Genomic DNA, 14,114 nt, shown 5'->3' on the forward strand with positions numbered 1-14,114 from the left:
TTGAGGCCTGCGTTTGCACAAAGGTGCGTCTGCGCATGAAGGTCACCAGAAGAGCCTGGCTGCTGGATCAGAGCCTGTCCTCAACTAATCAGGATAGACTGCTGCTGGGCCTGGAGGTTGCATAGGGACACAAGAAGAGCCGGGCTGCTGGGTCCAGCATGCTGTCCTCACAGGGGCCAGCCAGACCCCCGTTATGGGACACCTGCCAGCCTTGCTCCCCGGGTGTGTGGCGCTTCTGTGGTGCATCGGTGTGTGGATCTCACAGTGTCTCTGCCCCCCTCACAATCAGAAATGGCAAGTCCCCCTTAGGCCCTGCATGGCAAATCCCGAAATGCGTCATTCACAGGGTTGCTGTGGAAACCGTTGGCTCTCTGCTGGCGTTTGGGAGCGGAGGAGACGGGGAAAGGGAGGGGAGAGCTGCAGCCCCCTTGGAAAAGGGGGGCACCCCCATGCCTCTCCCTGAGCCCCCTTTCTCCGATGGAAATAGGGACGTCCTCTTCTCCACCAGGAAGCTTCTCCCACATTTGAGCTCACTGCACACAGAGATGCCTTATGCGCTTCAACCTCAGCCACCTTCAACCAAGGGCAGCCTCTGCTGAACTGACCTCACAGGTTTGTTGTAAAGGAAAAAGGTGCGAGGGAAGGAACGGTGTGCAAAATCTTCTACAGATAAATGGAATGAAACAATATTTCAGCTGTAAGCAGCCCTGAGTCCCTGGGGAGGGGGGGGAGGCAGGAAATAATAATACTGGAAACAGAATGATCCTACCAGAGAGTAAATGCTATTGCTATTGAACTCAGTGGGACTTAGTTCCAAGTAAAAATACTTCAGGTTGCAGTGTAAAGCTGCACAATCTTTATACCCAATTACTTGGTTGTAAGCTCCATTGACTACAGTGGGACTTACTTCTGAGTAGGCAGAGTGAGGCTCCATTTACAATAAAGGAATAAACCTTCTCCGTGCTTCCTAAGAAATGGCAGGCTGCAGAATGACTTGCAATGAAAGACTTTAAAGTGGATGGGTGACCCTTTCCTTCAGAATTATAGGACACTTCCTCCATTTGGTGCAGGAATTTTATTTTCAGTATAAACAGGACTCCGTTTTAGCCCCTGCACACACCACTTTTAATTATTCTCCAAGATTGGGAGGGAAAAAGGAAAGCGGGACATTCCGGGATCAAATCAGGAACCAGGACGTCTTCTGTAATTCTGGGACTATCCCTGGAAAAGCAGGGCCCTCGGAGGACCTGACAGAGGCGTTTGCTTTCTCCTCCTGCCACCGGCCTTCAGGAAAGCTCTGTGTTAGCTCTGTTTCTAATGTGTCACGAGATTATAAACTATGTCTCATGCAAGAAAAGATCTTATTTTGAGTTTATTGGACTCCATCACACGATGGCATAAACATCCGTTGATGACAGCCTGCTGTTGGAGATGCAAAAAGGAAAACGCTTCTTTTAAACTTATGTTTTTTACAGTGTCTATTATTGGTGAATTTGCGTCTGTGTGTGTGTGTGTGTGTGTATGTGGGGAAATTAGGATGTATAAATGCTGTTGTGGGGAAAGAGCTAAAAATTTCAGAAGATATCATTCATATACCTAACCTATGGGGCTTGACAGATGGTCAGCAAAATAGAGTCTCTGGGCCCACACATCTGCAAAAAGATTTATATTTATACATTGGAAGGGCAAAAATATGTCCCCCTTCGATCAATGGATAGAGGACATGACAATTCTTGCAACTAATGAACGGACAAAGATTACGCACAATCAAATTTAATGATATTTGGAATGTATTTGTCAAAACCACATAGTTAATCAAATATTTGAGGGAAACAATGAGTTTATTCATCTACATAGATACTATATAGTTATATTTTATGGTTCTTTTGTTATTTAAAATGCTTTAAGTTTTTTTTATGTATTCTCTTCCTTTTTTCTATTTCTCCCCTTTCTTATTTCCTTTAATTTACTGTAATAAGCTCAATAAATTTATAAGCACACATTGTAAAAAGGAGAGGCCAGTGTTGACTTGGAAGCTTGCAAGGTTGCTGCACCTGCAAGGTCTGGAATGGCACCCATTTCATGCCCTGTTTCGGGTGACACAGGCTCCCCATCGATGGGTGACTCTCCACCAATGCACCACCTGCCCTTGGCCACCAGGGGGCACCCTGCACCCAAAAGCGAAACTGGCTTTGCTCCTTTGCCTGGAAGAATTGGGAGTTGGGGGTTGAGGGTGACTTGCCCAGAGGGCGCTCTGGGGTGGGGCCCTAACGGACCAGGGTGCTCCCCCCCCCCGATCAGCGCCTGGATCAGGCCCAGGTGGGCAGGCCTAGTCTGGCCTCCTGCGTCCGACAGTGGGCAGCCCATCCCTACCCAAAGGCAGCCTTTGTGGCAGCTGCTCTCTCTCTCCCCCTGGCCTTCCTCGCAGGGCTGGCTGTCCCTGTTGAGGCCTCATGACTTCGGCATGAGCTGCCTCTGCCCAAAATTAAGAGATAAACGTTGCTTTCTCTCCAAGAAGAAGCAACTGGTTCCCTCACCGAGCTGAGTGTACACTTTCATAGAACTGTAGAGTTGGAAGGGACCCCCAGCGGTCATCCAGCAATGCAGGAATCTCAGCCAAAGCATCCCTGGCAGATGGACATCCAAGCTATGCTTAAAAACCTCCAAGGAACTAACTTGCTCCAGCCACAGCCAGAGTCCAGCTTCGTTCCACTTTAAAATGGTTCTGATAATGGATCATTCAATTTCTCCTGATGCATTCTCTCCCTGCAAAGCATGTTTCTGCCTTAATAGGTAAAGGTAAAGGTACCCCTGCCCGTACGGGCCCACCCCGATCTAAGAGATTTCTTGGCTCGCCAGCTGCAGCTTCGTCACGCTGGCCACGTGACCCGGAAGTGTCTTCGGACGGCGCCGGCTCCCGGCCTCTTGAGCAAGATGAGCGCGCAACCCTAGAGTCGGACACGACTGGCCCGTACGGGCAAGGGTACCTTTACCTTTAGGACAGGGGGCAGCAACCTTTTTCAGCCGTGGGCCGGTCCACCATCCCTCAGATCATGTGGGGGGCCGGACTATATTTTGAAAAATGGTATGAATAAATTCCTATGCCCCACAAATAACCCAGAGATGCATTTTAAATAAAAGGACACATTCTACTCATGTAAAAAGAAGCTGATTCCCGGTCTGTCTGTGGGCCGGATTGAGAAGGCGATTGGGCCGGATCCGGCCCACAGACCTTAGGCTGCCCACCCCGATCTAAGAGATTTCGTTGGGGGATTGGAGATTGAGAGATTTCTCCAGGGCTTCAGGCTTTGAGGGATCCACAAAATGGCCGCAAACGGCTCTATCCTCCCTTCCTCTTTTACCTGAAGTTTAAGGGCATTTTTTTAATCTGGAAGTTTTTAATGTTTGGCGTTTTATTTCGTTTTTATATGTGCTAGAAGTCACCCAGAGTGTTCTGACTCTCATTTTAAAGAACCACCTTGCATTTGGCAAGACAGATGGGAGATGTACAAACAATAAAATTATTGTTATTATTATTGTTATTATTGTTATTGCTTTGTGGAAGGGCTTTTCTTAAAAAGTGAAAAGAACCTTTTATGCATTAAATTTATGCACCACTGAAGCTGATTGTTTGCTTTGTTTGCCTAATGAATCTCAGGTTTTTCTTCCTGTTTGGATTCACTATCCTCCCAAATTTGCACATATTGGTTGCTGTCCAAATACTGGAATTTATATATATATATATATTGGGCCTCAGCTTCTCAGTCTGCGTTTCAAGGGTTGCCTTCCGGTTTTTACTTCTCTGGCGATTATTGGGTTGTTTTCGTTCTTATTTGTAGAATGTATTTTGTGTTTTTCCTATCATGATTTCATTGCAAACCGCCCATGAAGATTTAATAAAATAAAAATAAATACTGTAACATTATTTGGCGTTTTTTTCAGTCAGTTGTCATTCTTCAAATGCCACTGCCAAATTGGGAGAAAGGTGGGAGGCAAATGCAGTAATGATTTTATGATTATTATTTGTTAAAGTTTAATAATAATTGGTATTATTTTCTCATTTTTGAGGTACTGATGTTTTTAAACAATAATAGTTAAATTATTAATATTTTTTAAAGGCTTTATTATGGAAACTGAATACAGTGGTACCTCGGGTTACAGACGCTTCATGTTACAGACTCCACTAACCCAGAAATAGTACCTCGGGTTAAGAACTTTGCTTCAGGATGAGAACAGGAATTGCGTGGCGGCGGCCGCGGGAGGCCCCATTAGCTAAAGTGGTGCTTCAGGTTAAGAACGGACCTCTGGAACGAATTAAGTTCTTAACCCGAGGTGCCACTGTCCATAAATAGACACGGACAATCGACACTGATCCTAGTTCTGCATTTCTGGCTCTGCTCTTCTCTCCGTCGTCCTTCCGCCTCGCCCCGCCCCTCTCCCTTCCCGCCTTTTCCACTCATGAATAATGCACAGAGGGAACATGCGCAGTCTGGCCCACCTCCGCAATCTGCATACGAGCCGAGGCCCCGCTCCCTCCCCCCGCGCCGCCGCCCGTCCTCGCGGGCCCGGATTGGCCGCTTCCGCGCTCGCTCGCTCTCTCCCCCCGCCCTCGCCCGCGGGGACAACCTAACGGCGCAGCTGAGCGCTCGTCCCGCCTCCGCGCTGGGGACGCGCCGCGCGTATTGGCCGAGTGGCGCCGTCGGTCATCGCCCCTTTGACGGAGGACGGGAGCGGACGGCGGGGGGGCTGCCCTGCCCGCCTTCGGGACTTGGCAGCAGGTTGGGTTGCGCGGCAGGGCGAGGGAGGAGGCGGCGGCGGCTTCGGCAGCAGCGGGGGAAGCGGCGAGGCGGAGCGGCCGAGAAGGAAGGCAGAGAAAAAGGCGAGCGGGGCAAGAGGGTAAGAGGCGCCACCGCCGCCCTCAGGGTGACGCGGAGGGGGAGGTCACGTGGGCACCTGCGAGGGGCGGGGCCGAGGAAGGAAACGCCCCTTGCGGTGGGGTCTTCAGGGGCGGGGCTTACGTGGCACCGCCCTGTCATGCGAGCGGGCGGGGCCACCGAGGAGGGGCGTGGAGGGGAAAAGGGGGAGGAGACAATGGCAGGTGGGAGGGGCTTGCACGGTAATTGAGGGGGAGGAGCTGAGAGGGGCGGGGACCATAGGAAGTGGGAGGGGCCTTAAGAGGAGGGAGGCCTTTCCAAGGGAGGAGCTGCTTCTGTGCTGGTCAAAGTGGGAGGGGCCTATCAAATGAAGGAGGGGCTTCTGTACAGTTCAGTGGGCGGGGCTTGCATGTTGATTGAGGGGCTTCCATGCTGATCCCAAAAGGGTGGCAAGGGTGTTCATGTGGTGTCAGCATGAGCTTCTGGAACTCCCCGCCACAAGACGTGAGGTGGACAGCTTTTTTGGGGGGAAGGGGCAGGTTTCACTGGCAGGGTGAGGATCTGTAGCTGGAGCTCCGCCTGCCTGGCCACTGAGGTGAAGAACAGGGCCTGGGCCGGTGGGGAGTTGTTGCGCTTTCGTTGTGGTATCTGGCTTCTCGCTTCTGGTGAGAAGGGACCCAGCGGGGCAGCGTGGGGAAGAGTATCTTGCCATTTAGATAGCAGACTGGAAGCACCTTGCAGGGAGGGCGGGGGACTGTTGGGGCTTGGAACACGTAAGTAGTCATTGCAGAAGGTGCTTGAGAAGGGCCAGTGGTTCCTGTGCATGCACAGAGCGCCTTGATGGGTGAGGGTCACTGAGGAATTCCGGCCAGCTTCTGGACTCTACAGCAGCCTGTCTCCACTTTGGGTCCCCAGGCGTTGTTGGACTCCTACTCCCATCATCTCTAGCCTGTGGTCAGGGATGATGGAGTTGTAGTCCAACAACACCCGTCTAGCTCAGTTGCTTAGAGTGTGGTGCTGATAACGCCAAGGTTGCAGGTTCGATCCATGTATGGGATAGCTATGCATTGCAGGGACTAGATGGCTCTCAGGGCCACTTCCAACTCTACAATTCCATGATTCTATTATTGTGTCTCATTTATTCATATACCACTTTTTGGCCCCAGTCATTCTGGCAGTGTTAGAAACTCACATATACAGTCAAACCTCGGTTCTCGGACGGCTCCGTTTTCTAACGTTTCAACTCCCGAACGCTAAAAACCCGAAAGTAAAGGCTCCGGTTTCCAAATGCTTTTTGGAACCCGAACATCTGAAGTGGCTTCCGCTTGAGTGCAAGAAGCAGTGCCTCGGTTGTCAAATGTTTCAGAAGTCGAATGGTCTTCTGGAATGGATTAAATTTGACAATCGAGGTTTGACTGTATAAGCTAATTGCCAAATGGCACCTTAAACCTAGGTTACCATCGCCATAACAGAATGTCTAGGCTCCTCTTTTTTTACAGTGAAATTTATTTTTTGTTATTATTTATTTCATTTCTATAGCACTTTATATTTTAAAGAAAAAAACTCAAAAGCAGTTTACAACACATTAGTACATCAAATAAAACAATCCAGAATCCAACAAAGCTTCAAGGGGAATATTCCAGATCCTTCTCTAAGTAGCATTTTGCTTTTCCCACTTTTATTTTACCTACTTAATTTATAGAGCTGCCCCATAGCAGAAGTAGTGTCAGCTAGGACCTGGGAGATCAGGGTTCAAATTCCAGCTCTGTCCTGAAGCTCACTGGGGGACCTTGGCATCAGTCATGGCCTCTTAATCTACCTCACAGGGTCATTGTAGGAATTAACGGGGGGTGGGGGTCACCCATGGACTCCTTGGAGAAAAAGGTGGGATATAAAGTGAACAAGCTCTTCTGCTGAGCTGCTTAAGAAAGCTGGAGGGACCAGCCAGGTGGAGATGTCAGTTGCCAGTCTGGCATCCAGAGATTTCTGCATGGTCGCAACTGAACCTGTGCCAGGAGCAAAACGCGCCTGGCACCTGGGAGATTTCTAGCACTGAATCATGGGTTCATTGGATTTACTAGGCCTGTAAGTACACTGGAGTGTTTAGCTGGGGATACATCCCAAGTGGAGAAAGGCTGTTTGGCAGAGTGGGGCTGCTGTTAACACACGTTGCCAGCATTAGAAACTGAGATATGAAAGCTAAGAGCTAAAGGGCACCTTAAACCTCCGTTATGGGTGCAACAACGGAATTTCTAGGCACGCTTTTTTGATAACAAGAATACAAAGCTGAAAATCAATGAACTGTAGCTAAAATATTATGTTCATTTTTCACATGGTGTAGTCCTTCCCCTGCCCACCCCCTATTATTCTTAAGAGGGACTCTTCTCCAGTCTTCAGGGAGTAGCTAGAAGGGGGAAGGCAGGAAAGGTCCTCATTTCCTTTCACTTTGCAGTTTTAATCTGAAATCTTAGGCGCATTAATTAATGCCGGGGGGAAACACTCCCCATGAGCCCAGTACAGTATTTGGACAAACAACTCATTGCCACTGGGTTCAGTCTGCTCGTGACTTGGCTTGCTTGCAAGGGATATGATGGAGCCAGAGGGGTTGTGTGGGGCTTGGAGAGGGAGGGGGGCTGGAGCTGTCGTTCCTGAGCTGAGGGGCTGATGCTGGGGTCTGTTCTCCTCTTCCTGGATGGGCGCCATGAGGATGGGAAATGGGTGCTGGAGTCCCATGGGGAGGCAAGGTCGATTTGGCTACTCCCAGACCTGAAAGCTGCTGCAAAAAGCTGCATTTTACCTGCCTGGCAAAAGTTGTATTTTGGTTAAATTTCTGCAAAGCAGCAAGGAGCATGCCTTGCCGTGTGCCAAGTGCTTTTTCTCTCTCAACTGCTTTCAGAATGTTATTAGTTGCGTTTGGTTTTGGAACGTTTTGATCTGTTTCAGGACATCATTGCTGCTTTTCCAAGTTGTGGATCTGTCTGCTGCCCTGGGGAGGAAGGGCAGGATATAAATTCAGTAAGCAACAATAAATAGACATGCAGGTGTTTGGCTTGTCTGATGCAGAAGGAAACTGTAAATTCTAAGGTCACTGCATCCACTGGTTTATTCTGTGTCAAATCTCCATAGAAGATTTATACTTTGCTTTTCTCCCTTGGTCACTTGAAGCAGTTTACAGTGCAATATAATGCTTTAAAAATTGATAACTTTATATTCTTCTCATCTCCCTGTTTCCATGACTGTACTGTTGGTGTAATTTAATTTTAAGGGGCAGCCTAGGCATGCTTCATCTGCTACATCCCACGATATGGCATATGTGTTGCATGTGCATGGGATGCCGTGGCTCAGGCAACGGTGCCATATCTGGCCTTTAGAAAATTCGGGCTTATTCTTTTTGCTGCGGATGGAGAATTCGTAGGGAGTCTGAAGCAGAGGAAGACTCAGTAGCACAGAAAGAAAGTTCTACTCTTTCAGAGGTGAGAAACATGAAAATTGGAGGCCAGTTGAAACTTCTGTCTGAATGGAGTGTGCTGAATAGGATGGAGAGCAGAGCCTAGCCCAGTTGTGTGGGCAACACTTGCTCTTTAAGAAAAAAAACACCTCTTTACATCTGCTTCTGTGGAAGGCATTATCTGCATCGGATGGTTGTTGGAGAAAGAAATCTTTCCTCTTGTTCAGACTTGGTTCCAGGATCTGCGTGGTTTGTGCGCTCACAGTTGTGTCAACAGAGATTGGGCCTCATGGCAGGCAACAAGATCTCGATGAGGAGATGTGTGCGTGCAATAAAGGAGTTTGTGTTTCACCACAGCTTCAGTCACCAGCAACATCTCTCGGCAGCGACAGTAGGGCACTGATGGATCCATGGGGTTGAAAGCATCCGGATGCAGCCTTCCCTGGCCTGGTGCTGTCTGGATATTGTTGCAGCCAACAGTCCCCCAGGTTTGGGAAAGAGCTCTGCACACTTGCAGTCTCGCACCGCCCAACTTGTTGGAAATCTGCACGCCTTTGCCTCTCGTTCTCTTTCTGGGGGACTCTGAAATGCACCGCCAGAGTGGATTTCTATCTGATTACATATAAATTACTTTTATACTATTTCCCCCCTATGATTACTTTCCTAAATTACTTTTATACTACTTTCAGGTTCCCAGGTTGGTGAAATGCCACCCTGCCCGCCTGGGGCTGCATCACTTCAGTGATTTCCAAGTGTTACTCGTTTCTTAGAAGGAAGTTGGCCTAAATTTAGCGCTTGCCTTTTGTAACATCCGCTGTTTGTCCTTTCAGGAGGTGTTGAGCCCTTCTGCTCCAAAACGTTTTCTGAAATATTGCCTCTGTGATGTAACAAGAGGAAGGGAAGGTGTCCTTACAGTCAGCTTTAAGGAAGTGGGGTTTGTTTTGAAACCAGGATCTTGTTCTCGGGATGCAAGAAATGACACCCCCTTTGGCACATGGTAGGAGTTCTCTTTTTAAAAAGTTAAATGGTCCAAATAGACTTGCTAGTTAAGGGGGCTGCTGGAAGTCAGTCGCCTGGGCCTTGTGCAGATTTGCAGAGTTTGTCTTGGGGTTAAAAGGAGGAGGACAGGAGCTTCCAAGGGAGCAAGAACAGGCTAGAGGCCAGCCTTTCAATTTGCCCTTGTGCAGAAGGACAACGCAAAGAGTTGGCACATTTCTGTACCAAGTGCCACATCTTTCCTGTGTTTTCATGACAGCCCTGGGAAGTCATTCAGGGAGTGATGTGGGGCTGTTTGGATGAGGTTCCCAGTGAATGCCACCTCTGAAGGCAGCTTCCACCATTGGCATTGAGGGAGAGAAGTTAGGTGGAAGGGGGCCACATGACTCACTTGGAGGCCAGTGAAGCCTTTCTGCAAGTGCACTGCTTGGGGGGTCCTCCTGGATCCATTGCTGTCGCTTGAGGCTCAGGTGGCCCGGAGTGCCTAAAACCTTCAGCTTTGGCTGGTGGCCCAGCTACACCCCTGTCTGGACTGGGATAGTCTACTGTCTATGCCCTAGCAACCTCAAGGTTTGATTATTGCAATGTGTTATACGTAGGGCTACCTCCGAAGACAGTTTGGAGACTTCAGCCATTGCAGAATTCAGCAGCCAGGTTGCTGACCGGGACAAGACTGTTTGAGCATATTACACTGATCCTGCTCCAACTGCACTGGCTGCCCAATTCAAAGTGCTGTTTTTGACCTCTGAAGCCTTAAAAGGCTCAAGACGGCATTACCGTCTCTCCCTGTATAAACCGACACAGACACTGAGATAATCTTCTGAGGCCCTTCTTCATGTGCCTCCATGAGAGGTCCAGAGGGTGGCACATGAGAACGGGGCATTTGTTTGTGGTATGCTCTCCCCAAGGAGGCTCTCCTGGTGCCTTCATTACATATCCTTAGGCGCCCGCCAAAAACATTTCTCTTTTCCCAAGCCTTTGGCTCATGGGACCATTTACGGTCTTTTAAACTCTAACACTCTCTCTCTCTCTCTCTCTCTCTCTCTCTGTGTGTCACACACATATATAAGGGGGTGGTATTGTTTTTGTCTGTTACTATGGTATCTATTTTTGTGTCTTTATATTGTAAACTGCCCCGTCATGCTCTGATGAAGGAAGGTATAGAAATTCAGTAAGTAAACAAATAAGATTAATAATAAATAATATTCCAAAGCCATGGCATCAACACAGAGGTCGCCCTGGCCTGGGAGGGCTCTGCAGAGATGCCATTTATTATTTGCAGAGCAAACATGGACACAGGTTGCAGGGGGAGAGAGCAGACCCTTCAAATGTCCCTGATTTAGAGAAGCCATCCTGGTTTCTGATTTGATCCTGGAACATCCCACTTTTCCTTAGAATGTCCCTGTTTTCATTGGAGAAATGTTGGAAGGTATGGAGTAATCTGACCCCCGAGCTGTCTGAAGGCAATTCTGTATAGGGAAGTTTTTTAAATATTAATGTTTTATTATGTTTTTATATATATTCAAAGCTGCCTGCCCAGAGTGCTGGGGCAGCCCAGTAAGATGTGTGTGGTATAAGTAGCAACATTATCATTGTGGAACGGGACGTCCCTATTTTCAGCGAAGAAATGTGGGAGAACGAGAGAGGAGGGCAGTCGTAACTGGGGATAAAGCCGACCCCTGCATACTCATTCTTGGAATCAGCAGGCCAGGCCAGGAGCCGCCCTCAGTGAGCACAGAGAAAGCCTTTCTGTCAGCTGGGCTGAGTGGTTGAAAGGGGCGCAAGCTTTTCCCAGAGGCATCTGAAGGTAGCCCTGTTGAGGGAAGTGCTTTTAATTCTGTTGGGAGCCACCCAGAGTGGCTGGGGAAACCCAGCCAGATGGGCGGGGTATAAATAATTGTTGTTGTTGTTGTTGTTGTTGTTAATTGTTGTTGTTGTCTGCATCCTGCATCAATGCCCCTGTCTCCCACCCAGATCAGTCTGCCTTGTTTTCATTATCAATGGAGCAGCTTAAAACCATGACTTCACCCTTCAGATATGTTCTTGGAAGTGCTGGAAAAAAGAAGTCCTCTCTCCTGCAGGGTTCAGTCGCTTTGACTCAAGGGTGGAGACAGGGTCCTTGGAGGTGGGGCCCAGCTGAGGGGCATCAAACAGCCCCGGGGAGGGTCTTCTGGGCACAATTTCCACAAGAAACCTCTCCTCAGCTGCCATGAATTATTTTTCTATGTAGTTCTGGGCGAGAAAAACTGCCAGGAAGTTGGAGTCGTCTTTCTTTCTTTCCACCTTGAGAATTGTTCTTTGAAATACAGAGCGGTATAGAAATGAAATGAATTGTCCTCATCATCTTCAAAGTGTAAAAAATGGTGCCTAGGCATTCTATCGTGGCAACTGTAACTTAGGTTTAACGAGATACAGATTTTATACATGAGTTTCTAACACCAAACAGAATGCCTAGGTGTCATTTCTTTTTCAATGAATTTAATTATTATGAGGTTGTTTATTTCATAAAATTTACAGAATCATAAAATCGTAGAGTTGGAAGGTATCTCAAGGGTCATCTAGTCCAACCCCCTGCAATGCAGGAATCTCAACTAAAGCATCCATGACAGATGAACATCTATATACTGCTTGATTATGTTTATGGGAGGGGATTTTTTGTGGGGGGGGGGCAGGAACGCAATCTTGGTTCTCCCCACTTTTTTTTGTACTAAAAATTTCCTGCACACAAAAAATTGCAGCTCAGGCCCCCAGTTTAGGGTTATCTCCCATTTATGTAACCGATGAGGAGGAATGGTTTGGAACTGGGGCGGCCAAAACATTTCCTCCTTTCTTGTCCTCTGCGACTTCTTTCTTCCTCCCTCCTTCCCTCCTGAAGCAAAATTGTCCTGGCGATACGACTGACGCTTAATGACAGTGGAAATAAATTCTTTGTTGTTACCCAGCTTGCTCTGGTCTTCCTGAGGGCAGCAGAGAGAGAAAGGGGTGGGGATGCGGAGGGGGGAGTCCAAATCTCCTCCCTGCCCCATTATGGGGGAACAAAAGCCCGTTTCTGCTCTGGCACATCTTCCTTCCTGCTCAGCATCTGATGTCCATTTCAGGAGGCTGGTGGAGCCTTGGGGGCATTCTGTCCATTACAGAGGCTTAGCTCTTTTCTTTGGGTTGAGGGGGCTTCTTCCCTTGCATCTTCTGCTAAGACTTCTCCTCCTGCATTTAAAACAAAACTTCACAGAAGTTCGCTAGGAAGCTCCTCCACATCTGTTTAATGATGCTTCTTCCCATGGTGCCTCCTGCCCCCCCCCTTTTTTGAATTTTATACAGCTGGTCTCAGGGCGCTTTGCAGCATAAAACCACAATATAAAAACACAAAAGGCATAATAAAAATAAAACAACAACCCAATAACCCCCTGCCTCCCCAACACATTTTAAGAGGGCATTGGGTGTCAATCAGCCAAAGGCCTGGTTAAAGAGGAACCTTTTTTGCCTGGCACCTAAAGGTGCATAATGAAGATACGAGGCCAACCTCCCAGGGGAGAGCATCCCACAGACAAGATGCCACTGCGGAAAAGGCCCTGTTTTCATTTTGTCACCCTTAAGATATTGGGGCCTTGAGCCATTGAAGGCTTTATAGGTCAACACCAGCACTTTGAATTGGGCCTGGCAACTAGTGGGCAGCCAGGGCAGTCAGGCAAGGATCAGTGCAAAACTGCCTTGCCCTGGTGAGCAGCCTGGCCGCTGAATTCTGCACTAGCAGAAGTTTCCAAACTGTCTCCAGAGGCAGCCCCATGTATAAAGTTCTGCAGTAATCCAACCCACTCTGCCCTACCACCATGCAAGAGTTTTCCTGCTCCCTGGAGGAATCCCCTCTCTCAAAACATGGCAGGCTGCTTCCAAAATCTCCATGTTACAGTCACCAAAGTGGAATGCCCAGCTGCCATTTTGGGGCCAGACGGCTGAAAGTCTATGCTGCTTTTGATTTTATTTCTTGATTTTTGTGTTTTGTGTTGTTTCCCCCATAGTTTTGTTTGTTTGCTGAGCTGCCCCAAGAACTTCTTTACAGGACAGTAAGGAAACCCTGTGAATAAAACAGTGACTAAATGCTAGGTCTTTTTCATGCCACCTTCAGTCTCTGAAAAAATGTGTGATATTCCGTCCCCTGAAGGTCACAGAGTTAAATGAAATCACTGGACCATCTTGATTGACACTGTGGCAGGAGCATATTTAAGAAGAGATCATATTAAATCAGATATTTAGCCTGTGAGTATAGCAGGAGTGATTTTTGATGTTAATGAAACCATAGTGTTTGGAAGTAGTTTTCCTCTATTGTGCCCATTGCGTGGAGAATTCTTTGAGGATTAATAGGCCATTCCTTCTACAACCTGGTGCCCCCACCTACTCCTCAAATAGCGACCTGGATCCTCGCTTGTGGTTGTGGCGGTTCAGAAACCTGACCCCCTCTGCCTCAGAGCTGTTGTGAGTTGTGTACACTTCAACAGGTTCTTGTTGCATTCTTTCTCCTGCCCACAAACCCTTTGCAAGTTCAGATTGAGCAGGAGGTGTTTCCGAAGGTGGCTCCAGCGGCCCTCCTGTTCCAGAATTCCTGAGCAGGTGAACTGGGAGTCCTGCCAGGCTCACCTGTTGTGCAAGATGCACAGCCACCCTTCGCTCCCGGAGGGGCAGGCAGAGGCTTCCTGGGCGGTGCGCATGCCAGAGGTTGTGTCTCTTTGTACCTGTAGGCTCCCTTCCAAATCCAGGTAAGACATTTGCACCTGGAGGCAGAAACAGCAGGTTGGAGGGAG

The 14,114-nt window shown here is 48.3% G+C and overlaps 1 protein-coding gene across 3 annotated transcripts in view; it reads left to right on the forward strand.

The window, feature by feature from the left end:
• GNG7 (G protein subunit gamma 7) overlaps positions 1-14,114 on the forward strand; it is a 129,871-nt gene that overhangs the window by 25,127 nt on the left and 90,630 nt on the right. The window contains exon 1 of one of the 3 annotated variants that reach the window (XM_028713500.2): positions 4,601-4,896. The exons of 1 other annotated variant lie outside the window; for it this stretch is intronic. The gene's annotated coding sequence lies outside the window, so the exon portion shown is untranslated. Of the gene's footprint in view, positions 1-4,600; positions 4,897-14,114 lie in introns of those variants that run through there. One more of the 3 variants, XM_028713499.2, reaches the window with a different exon arrangement.

This window comes from Podarcis muralis, chromosome 18 (genome assembly GCF_964188315.1).
Source record: "Podarcis muralis chromosome 18, rPodMur119.hap1.1, whole genome shotgun sequence".
Lineage (NCBI taxonomy): Eukaryota > Metazoa > Chordata > Lepidosauria > Squamata > Lacertidae > Podarcis > Podarcis muralis.